The sequence below is a fragment of the Scylla paramamosain genome, chromosome 43, assembly GCF_035594125.1.
Source record: "Scylla paramamosain isolate STU-SP2022 chromosome 43, ASM3559412v1, whole genome shotgun sequence".
In the NCBI taxonomy this organism is placed as follows: domain Eukaryota; kingdom Metazoa; phylum Arthropoda; class Malacostraca; order Decapoda; family Portunidae; genus Scylla; species Scylla paramamosain.
The window spans coordinates 9124508-9134783 of NC_087193.1; the positions used below are offsets into that span (position 1 = coordinate 9124508).

A 10276-nucleotide genomic window follows, 5' to 3' on the forward strand; every position below is an offset into this window, starting at 1 on the left:
CCAACGGCCCTCACTCCGCCGCTCTCTCCTGGTGGCGTCTGTCCGAGTATCTGTGTGGGCGCCGGCATGAACTACAATGCGAGCAAGGAAGCAATGTAACAGAGGACACAGCTTGATTTCGTGTAAAGGCAACGAAAACAGGATTATAAAATTTAATGATACATGGCATTTAAAATATATTGGCAACAAATTCGCAACAATCGGTTAATTAAGTGGAAGGGAGAACACAGCTATCTGAAGCAAAGACGGAAGAAGGTTAACAACGCAAGAATATAAGGGTGATACATGGCATTTAAAACATATTGGCAATAAATTAGCAACAATCGGTTAATGAAGTGTGACGAGAACATATCAATGGAGAGAAAGACAGCACAACTACCTGAAGCAAGGAAGGAAGAAGGTTAAGAACGCAAGAATATAAGGGAACTAGCATGAAGCCGTCAAACCCACACACTTTCTACCCACTGCTGTCTTTCACCCCACATTTCCCTCTATATTGTTCTCTGCTTCCCCCACTCTTCTTTCCCTTCCGTTCCGTTCCGTTCCGTCTGACCTACACGTGGCAGTCCCTGTATGAATCATACCTACCTACGTATTTACACTTATCCTTGGGTAAAAAGGGAAGGGAAGAGCGAGGAAGAGGAAACGGGAAGGGGATGAGAGGACAGCAAAGGAAGAGGGAGAAGTGGGCTGGGTGGGGTAGGGGATCGACGGTGAGAGGGAGGGGTATGGGGGAGGCACGTGCTGGCTTCTTAAACAGCAATCCTAGTGACTCTTTTAAACTCATTATTTACCTTCACCTGTTGTTCCACCGTGGCCTCCTTCATTCACCTGCTTCTTCACACCTTTAGCTGAGCCTGACGATGCAACGCACTCGATATAACACTTAATATATATATACTTTAACGCGGCTACGCAGTACATCCCTGCCTCCCAGTAGCAAGGTGCCTACGTGACTAACTAGAGCCGTGAGCAGTGAACTGAGGATCCGTCTTTTCGTAATTATTAAGAAAAATTTCTAGCTGTCAGTCTTATTTCTGCAGTATTTATTTACCATTTCTGTGTTATGCTGTGTTTTCATTTTAATGGATTTTTTTTTGTTATTATTATTGTTGCAATTTAGATGTTTATTTGATTTACACTAGAAATAAGTTCTAGGAGCAAACGACATTTTACTTAAAATAAATGTAATATCAAACCTTCTAATAAAATAAAACACACGAAAAATAGGCCATATTTCATGAACATTGTTATTTTATCAAAGAGCTCGAAGTCAAATGAACGTATTAGGCTAACCCTTGAAAAATACACTCTTACCAGCTAACATAATCTGAAACATATAATCATAAACCAATAATGAATTTTAAAATAAAAACAAGTAGATTAGATTTTTTTTTTATTAGTATTTACTTCACAAGGAACACCAAAATCAAGCGAGCATCCTCACTCCTCACCACTCAGGCCCCGTCAACTGAACATGGCGGTAGGAGTGTGCGTAGTTCCTGCAATACTGTAGCCATATTATGAAGAAATATTATGCAGTAAGTACTTCTACTCTCTATTTGAAGGTTCACGGGCTTTCAAGGATGTTTTCTTGTGGTTCAAGTGACAGACTAACAAAATTTCTAAATTACTAAGAGGAGAAAGTCGAGAACTCTGCTCTTGGTCTGTAGCTTTTCAGTATACGGGCTTATGCTGCAAGTATTTCTAAGTGTTTTGGCCACAGAGATGACTGGTCGAGTTCCCATGGTGTCTTTCCCCAATAATAGTACAGGAATTTCGTTGAACTATTACTAGAATCGTGAAAACACTTGCAAACACCAGGAATTTATACTATAGCTAGTTTAAAATGGTGGAGATGAAATACAAATGACTGGTCGAGTTCCCATGTTGCTTTTCCCAATTATACTGCAGAGAATGCCTTAAACTGTCACTAAGATCATGAAAACATTTCTGAAAACCCCTGTAACTTGTAGATATTATTAAGAGTACTGGTAATGAGGTGTGCAGTGCTTGAGAATACGAACACTATTTCCCTCTGGCCTGTGGTGTGTTCTGTGGTGTTGGCATTGTAGAGCACACGTGGGTGAGGAAGGTGAGGTGTCAGTGCCTGAGTGTGTGCTGGAAATAGATGCGCAGTGCTTGGAAATATGGGCACCGTTTATCAAGTGGCTTGTGATGTGTGTCGTGCTGGCATTACGGAGCGCACGTGAGCTTCTTCAGTGGTGTCTGAAAAGGTAAGCAACAGTGTGGAATTATAAGGCATTAGTGATGTGGGGTCTCCAGCTGGCTTGGTCGCGTCCAGCAGGTCTGAGCTGCCTGGCCTGGTAACACAGCAAGGAAAATACAAAACTGGCAACTCAGACCTGCCGGACGGGGCCCAGCCAACAAGGGACCCCACATGTATGTCCACTAGCGCCGAATTATTTTCTTTGTAAATTTTTGGGAAACTGCATCCCGCCAGTAATTTTTTTGGTAACCTGCATGCCCTCCACCCCGTCACGGAACTTTTTTCACCAGAAGTCACATTGTTATTAGTAAATTGAGAGGTTTTGTGTGTGATTTATTATTAGAAGGTATTGAAAGACAATATAAGTAGGCTTTTTCTTAATCTCTCTCTCTCTCTCTCTCTCTCTCTCTCTCTCTCTCTCTCTCTCTCTCTCTCTCTCTCTCTCTCTCTCTCTCAGCACGCACTTGCATGACAATTACCAGGAGCACACTTCATTAGCAGTGGTAGGGGAATCACAGCCTCACTTGTCTTTCTGCCAGTCTGTCTGTCTTGTTCTCTAACACTCATAGGAGAGACGTGATCCTCGTGCTGTATTAGTCGTGGTGGTGATGACTCCAGCTCCGCGTCCCTGCATCACTGACACTCATGCTTGTCACTTGGCGTCCTGCTACAAGTGTGAGCATTGTTGTATACGTGTTTTTTTTTTTTTTTTTTTTAAGTTTACTCATTCACCATGCTTGGTCCCAAAACAGCCCCCCCCACGTGTTGCACAGTATTTATTAGTGAGTGTTTATTTATTTCATTCACCATGCATGACCCAAAAACAAAACCCCCACACACGTGTTGGGCAGTTTTTTTTTTTTTTCTTCTCTCAACCATAGGCGCTTAATGAGGAGCCGCTATTGGTAAGACTAACCTTAATGAGTTTTTTTTTTTTTTTCGTTTCGTTCTAGATTAGTTGATGTGTGTGTGTGTGTGTGTGTGTGTGTGTGTGTGTGTGTGTGTTCCAGCCTGTGCCAGTTACCGTCATTGTTTCACCTGTTTTCACTTCCACTCAGCACTTGCCACACTCTTAATTGGCGTCCAGGCTCAGTACAAATTAGACAGATGAACACTTAACATTCGATCTCTGTCTATAATTGCGACTCTCCAATATATTCATTAAGAGATAGAACAGTTTAGTATTATTCTACCTGTACAATTTGTTCGTCCCTTGAATAGGCTTTGATTCCATTGCCTTCCCAGGAAATGTTATTGAGAAACATTTTAATGAAAGTTTTAGGCGCCATGTTACAATGAGAAAGAAAGCGTGTGTTGAAATAATGTCTGTGCCAGCTGAAATATGATATAGCGTGTTTTCTGATTCCTCTGTCACATGTTGCAGTGGAATCATCTCTGATTAGCATGCATCATTCACCACTCAGAAACGATTAAATTTCTTTTGGTTCAAGCGTTTATCAGGGATTACTCTTTTTAGAGAGGGAATCGGAAACTCTTGCAGCAGCCCTTCGTATTACTTCTTGTTAACCAGACGCCACTTTGTATCAGACTGAAAAATTAATGATTACTCTTTCACATGTACCCTGATGACTTTACGTATATTTAATTTGTGCAAAATATCATGTAACACAAGTACAAACCATTGAAGTCAACGTGCAATTGTATAAAAGCATACCAGCACACCTTATTTGCGCTTTTATTTATTCATTTGCTGTTTTCCCTTTCTCACTGTCGTATTATACTAACGTAACACTATGATCGACTTATGTGTATTTGAAGTGTTGCAGTATTTATTTGAAAATGTTTAGCAAACAAGAATAAATTATCACGCCTGATTTAAACATTTATCAAAGGAAGGGAAATAATTCTCTCTCTCTCTCTCTCTCTCTCTCTCTCTCTCTCTCTCTCTCTCTCTCTCTCTCTCTCTCTCTCTCTCTCTCTCTCTCTCTCTCTCTCTCTCTCTCTCTCTCTCTCTAGGTAGTCTCGTTTTCCTGGTGTCTAATTAGTAGGTACTTGAATGACAATTACCTGGGGAACACTTCATTAGTCTCGGTAGGATCAAGGACTTACCTGCCGCCCTGCCTACCTGTCTATCTTCTACCTGTCTTTTACAACACAAAGGGGTCTTACTTTTCTCCGTGCAGTAGCGGTAGTGGTGTTGGCAGCAGGCTTGTGGTAGATCAAGATGTGTTTGTTTTAATATCAGCTTGGAATATAATTTTTAATACACTTTCTGGATGTCTGTATGAATGATTTGTTTAAGAATAGTTTCCAGCATCAGATTTATAACAGGATTGAAACAGCGTCGGATGAAATAATGTTAGTGTTGACTGAATGTGATGCAGTGTAATTATGTAACTCCTCTGATAAATACTAGGTCGTTTGATGAATAACTTGCCAAAGAGTACAATTTCTAAATAGTTTCCAGGGTCGGATTTTAGACATCTTAATGCAGGACTCAAACAGCGTCAGGTGAAAATAATATTTGTCTCAGCTGAATCTAATCTAGTGCTATTATCTAACTCCTCTGATAAATAGTGCATGGATTTATGAGTAATTTGTACATATCATTGGTTATTCAGAAACGATTATACTCCTGTTGGAAATATATATTTTAGGGATTATTCCTTTTGCATGTATTTAATGCTTTTAGCGGGGGAATCAGATACATTTTATAACTGAGCATCTGATTAATATGTGCAAAGAGAATACGATTACTTTTACAGTGGAAATTAATATAGATCACTTTTTTTTCCGGTATGTACTCTCTCTCTCTCTCTCTCTCTCTCTCTCTCTCTCTCTCTCTCTCTCTCTCTCTCTCTCTCTCTCTCTCTCTCTCTCGTTGTGAATTTTTGCGTAATGGCACCTTTTTTTCTTCTAAAGTATGAGAGTTATGCGATTTAGAGTGAAAGATGGAAAAACTTCGAATTTTTGAGAGAGAGAGAGAGAGAGAGAGAGAGAGAGAGAGAGAGAGAGAGAGAGAGAGAGAGAGAGAGAGAGAGAGAGAGAGAATAAAAACATCATCAGTTAATCGACCGCTGTTTGACAATGCATCGTATCATTAATTAAGGGATTCGTCTATTAGATTTCTGCTATTGTCGTCAGCTAACAATAGAATGACTCACTTACTGGTAATATATTGAATTTCTTACAATGGGACGCACCTACGCAGCCTTGCTTTGAAATTATTCATCCTCAAGCTTTGAAAAATATGGTGCTTCTTGCTGTTCCTGCTGCTGCTGTTGCTGTTGTTGTTGTTGTTGTTGTTGTTGTTGTTGTTGTTACTAATGTTTTGTTCTACATTTTTCTCCATTTTATTTCGTTTTGTTTATTATTTTGCGTGTCATTGCGATGTGTTAAAGATAAAAAAAGGAAAAGAATAGCGAAAAATACTTATTCAAACTGCATATTAACAATGTTTTGCAGTCATTTTGCTTATATATTTTATTTTATTTACTGTGTTGCCGTGTCAGTGAGGTGTGCTAAGGGCGAAAAGAGGGAAAAAAGAACAATTCTTATTCAGACTGCATATTCTAGAGAGTGTGGCCAATATTTTGAGTTCTTTTATTTTACTTTATTCATTTTCACTCATCGTGTCAAGATATGCTGAGGGTTAAAAGAAAAAGAAAAAAAAAAAACTATTCAGGCTGCCTTTTCTGAAGCGTCATCTTTGTTTTCCATCGGTGTTTATTTTATTTTATTTATTCAACATGTCAAGGAAACTGGCCAAGGGTGAAAGGGGAAAAAAAGAGACGGAAAAATATCCAGCTTCCTCATTCCAGAGTTTAAAAAATGGAAAAAAAGGTGGATTTTTTTCCCCTAATGCACTGGTGTGGAAAAATTATTTGTAATCTTATGACGTGTAATGATATATGTATAATTTTTGTTGAATGTATTTACAACAGTGCAATGCTCGTGACTTGGGGAAATGTTTTAAAATGTGAGATGGTAATTATTTTTTTTCCCCCAGACTGCTTTAAAAAAAATATATGCAGCTTAGTTTTGTCTTGTTATAATTGTATATACAAAGGCGTATTACGAATATATATTTAAACTTACGCAATGTACTTCCAGAAATGTCATTTATATACATATTTTATACACAAACGTTACTATACGAGAAAATTTACTGTACTGGAGCGTAGAATAGTTTTGAATAGTTTTATAAAGTCCCTTGTTGTCTGGAAATTCATTACACAACATTTATTACAAAGCAGTTAATTCTACATTCTCTCTTCAGCGGGTGGGAGTGCATGTGCAGGCTGTGAGAGTAAGGTGTGTGACAAAGCGACCTGCCCTGTAGGTGGTGCTGCAGGGGTTCACGTAACTGGCCATGATTAACTGACCCTTCTGCAGTGGGTTTGAAGTCAGGTAACGTGCTGCATTGTACTGCTTTTGTGTTATGTGTTCTTCCTCAATCTGAAGGCTTCTCATCTGCTAGGAATCGTTCAGTACTGGGTTTGTAAGGAGAGAAGACAGTTTCAAGACACTTATCATCCAGTTTTTGATAATGCTTCTTGATTCTTGATTGGGGACCGGCACCTCAGTGAGCCTTTTTATTTATTCATTTATTTATTTTATTTTATTTTATTTTATTTTATTTTATTTTATTTTATTTTATTATTATTTTTTTCCTAATTGACCTTGGCCGCTGCCCCTCCTACATATTAAAGGGGAAAAAAAAGGAGAACTGAGGATTAAGGGAAAACACAGCACAGTGGAAGTAACAGTGGACAGGTTATCAGACTTGTCATGAATGTATACCGTGCCATTACTTCCACCACCACCACCACCACCACAGCCACCACCACCACCCCCACCAGTAAAAGATAAAAACTAATACTTTTTTTTTATATATATTTTATTTAATTTGTTGATTTTGGCTATTATTCTTTCCTTTTATTTATTTTTTTGTAGTTCATCAGTTTTAGTAGACACAATGTTTGTTTGTCTGTCTTCTCATCTGCCTCCTTCAATTCGTGAAATATGTTGAAAAGATCCATCGGTGGGTTTTCAATGCAGTTTGGATAGGTAGGACTCAGGTGAAGGAGTGATTAATTAGATATTGATGCAAACTGATACGTATATGAATTTCTGGTTTTGTTTTTTATATATTCGCTTATTTATTTGTTTACTTATTCATTTTCCTTTTTTTTTTTTACATGATTATCCGGATTTATCAGTAGCATATGCCTACTAAAAGTTCAAATGGCTCTCTCTCTCTCTCTCTCTCTCTCTCTCTCTCTCTCTCTCTCTCTCTCTCTCTCTCTCTCTCTCTCTCTCTCTCTCTCTCTCTCTCTCTCTCTCTCTCTCTCTCTCTCTCTCACACACACACACACACACACACACACACACACACACACACACACACACACACACACACACACACACACACACACACACACACACACAAAACCAGCTGGTCTCATCCCCTACATTCCCATACAGAGAGAGAGAGAGAGAGAGAGAGAGAGAGAGAGAGAGAGAGAGAGAGAGAGAGAGAGAGAGACGGGAACTTGAGTGGAGTGAGTTTCTCTCTCTCTTCAAACCCAACCTGACTCACTATGTGGCTGAGAGAGAGAGAGAGAGAGAGTGTGTGTGTGTGTGTGTGTGTGTGTGTGTGTGTGTGTGTGTGTGTGTGTGTGTGTGTGTGTGTGTGTGTGTGTGACATTCTTCCACGGGATCCCGAGTCCTCATTACAAGTCTTTGTGGTAAGACGCAGACAAAGGAAAGAGGGCAAAGCCTGTGTGTGTGTGTGTGTGTGTGTGTGTGTGTGTGTGTGTGTGTGTGTGTGTGTGTGTGTGTGTGTGTGTGTGTGTGTGGACGAATAAAAGTGAAAAGTACGAAGACATTTGATGAATCTGCTGAGAGAGAACAACAGTTACAATAATAACGATAATACTAATAATAAATAAACAACAACAACAACAACAGTAGCAGCAGCAGCAGCAGCAGCAGCAGCAGCAGCAGCAGCACCAGCGGCGGCGGCAATTTACACTTTTATCTTACTAAGCACATTTCAAAAAACATAATTAAGCTTGGACTGCAGGAATCCACCGGCAGGAAAGAACCTAATCTAATAAAAAAAAGAAAAAATGATAGAGAGAGAGAGAGAGAGAGAGAGAGAGAGAGAGAGAGAGAGAGAGAGAGAGAGAGAGAGAGAGAGAGAGAGAGAGAGAGAGAGAATAGTGTGAAAAATTAACTAGGGCGGAAAACAGGAGCATAAAGCAGGAAAGATAAGTGAGGATTAGCGGAAAATTCTCTCTCTCTCTCTCTCTCTCTCTCTCTCTCTCTCTCTCTCTCTCTCTCTCTCTCTCTCTCTCTCTCTCTCTCTCTCTCTCTCTCTCTCTCTCTCTCTCTCTCTGACACAGACTTAAAAGGGATAAAAAGATAGAATTGTAATAAGGTTAGAGAGAGAGAGAGAGAGAGAGAGAGAGAGAGAGAGAGAGAGAGAGAGAGAGAGACAGAGGGGGGTGGGGGTGTCTTAAATCTGAGAAATGGAGTCCGTTTGAGGTCAAGGTGTAAACAAAGCCGTTGATAATGGTAGAGAGAGTCCTCATCTGTTCCTGACCTGCCAATTATCCAGGTGTGTGTGTGTGTGTGTGTGTGTGTGTGTGTGTGTGTGTGTGTGTGTGTGAGGATTTTTCTTTGTTTTTGTCTGGCTGTCTGTCTGTCACCACCATCTCTCTCTCTCTCTCTCTCTCTCTCTCTCTCTCTCTCTCTCTCTCTCTCTCTCTCTCTCTCTCTCTCTCTCTCTCTCTCTCTCTCTCTCTCTCTCTCTCTCTCTCTCTCTCTCTCTCTCTCTTGTCTTTCTTTTAATCACATCTTATTTCTTCCTTTTTACATGTGTATCTGTGTGTGTGTGTGTGTGTGTGTGTGTGTGTGTGTGTGTGTGTGTGTGTGTGTGTGTGTGTGTGTGTGTGTGTGTGTGTGTGTGTGTCTGGCGGGAACATATCGCAGTCTGAGGCGAGGTGGAAGAAGGAAGCAGCCCCATAAAGATTAACCAGCCCAACAAAAGTGTATTGTGAGCAAAACTGTTTCACTCACTAAGAGTTACCAAGGCCATAAAGATTAGTCTGACTCCAAGGACGCCTGCAATCCCCTGTTATCATTATTGTTATAATTGCACCGAAAAATTTTCCAGTAAGAAATGCACATTTTTTTTTTTTTTTTATAATTCTAAGATCTTCAGAGAGAGAGAGAGAGAGAGAGAGAGAGAGAGAGAGAGAGAGAGAGAGAGAGAGAGAGAGAGATGAACATGGATTTGCTTTCATGAATTATGACTAAAAACATGCGTCATATTTCTGTACATTATTTTTACAGGAAGATATGCACATGTTTTTTTTTAAGCATTCCTGAAGAGCTTCGTCGAAAAGAAATAAAAAAAAAAAAAACGGAAATGAACAAGGGTTTGCCGTCATGAATTATAATTAAAACCTTGCATTATGTCTGCTGCACATTACATTTTCAGCAAGACCTGCACCTTCCGTGACCAATTCCAGAAGCGTTTCATCGGAAAAGTTCATAAATGTATAAATATTTTACTGTCACGAATTAAGACGATGCATTGTATTTACTTATGTCACCTTATTATTATTTTGTAGTCCTTTATTATATTATGTTTTGCTTGCCTTTATCATTATTAAGTATGGATCCTATTTTGAAACGGTTTGGAATCTCAAGATGACTATTATTTCCACAAGCCTCAGAGGTGACGAGTCGGGTTCTCACGGATATTTTTTCTTATTAATGTCACGGAAACCTTGTTAAACGATCACTAGAATCATAAAAAAACGCAGAAATCTTGTTAAACTATCACTACAATCATAGAAAAATAGAGTAATCTTGTTGAACCATCACTGGAATCATTAAAAAACTAATAATAACAAAATGAGATCAGTGAGTTATGAACACACCAGCCTATCAGCACTTGCTTGCCTTGCTCTCTCACTCCCTTGCAGCCTGCTCGCTTCACATGAACACTCGCTCTAAAAAGTATCGGTGCATTATTTACGCTAAATATTTTGAGACCATTGACGATAAGTA

At 39.5% G+C, this 10276-nt stretch overlaps 1 long non-coding RNA gene across 1 annotated transcript in view; it reads left to right on the forward strand.

Moving 5' to 3' along the window:
* The first annotated feature begins 1465 nt into the window (after window positions 1-1465).
* LOC135093767 (uncharacterized) overlaps window positions 1466-10276 on the forward strand; it is a 50398-nt gene continuing 41587 nt past the window's right edge. The window contains exons 1-3 of the long non-coding RNA XR_010263486.1: window positions 1466-1541; window positions 2076-2237; window positions 2800-2905. This is a non-coding gene — a long non-coding RNA (uncharacterized LOC135093767). The remainder of the gene's footprint in view (window positions 1542-2075; window positions 2238-2799; window positions 2906-10276) is intronic.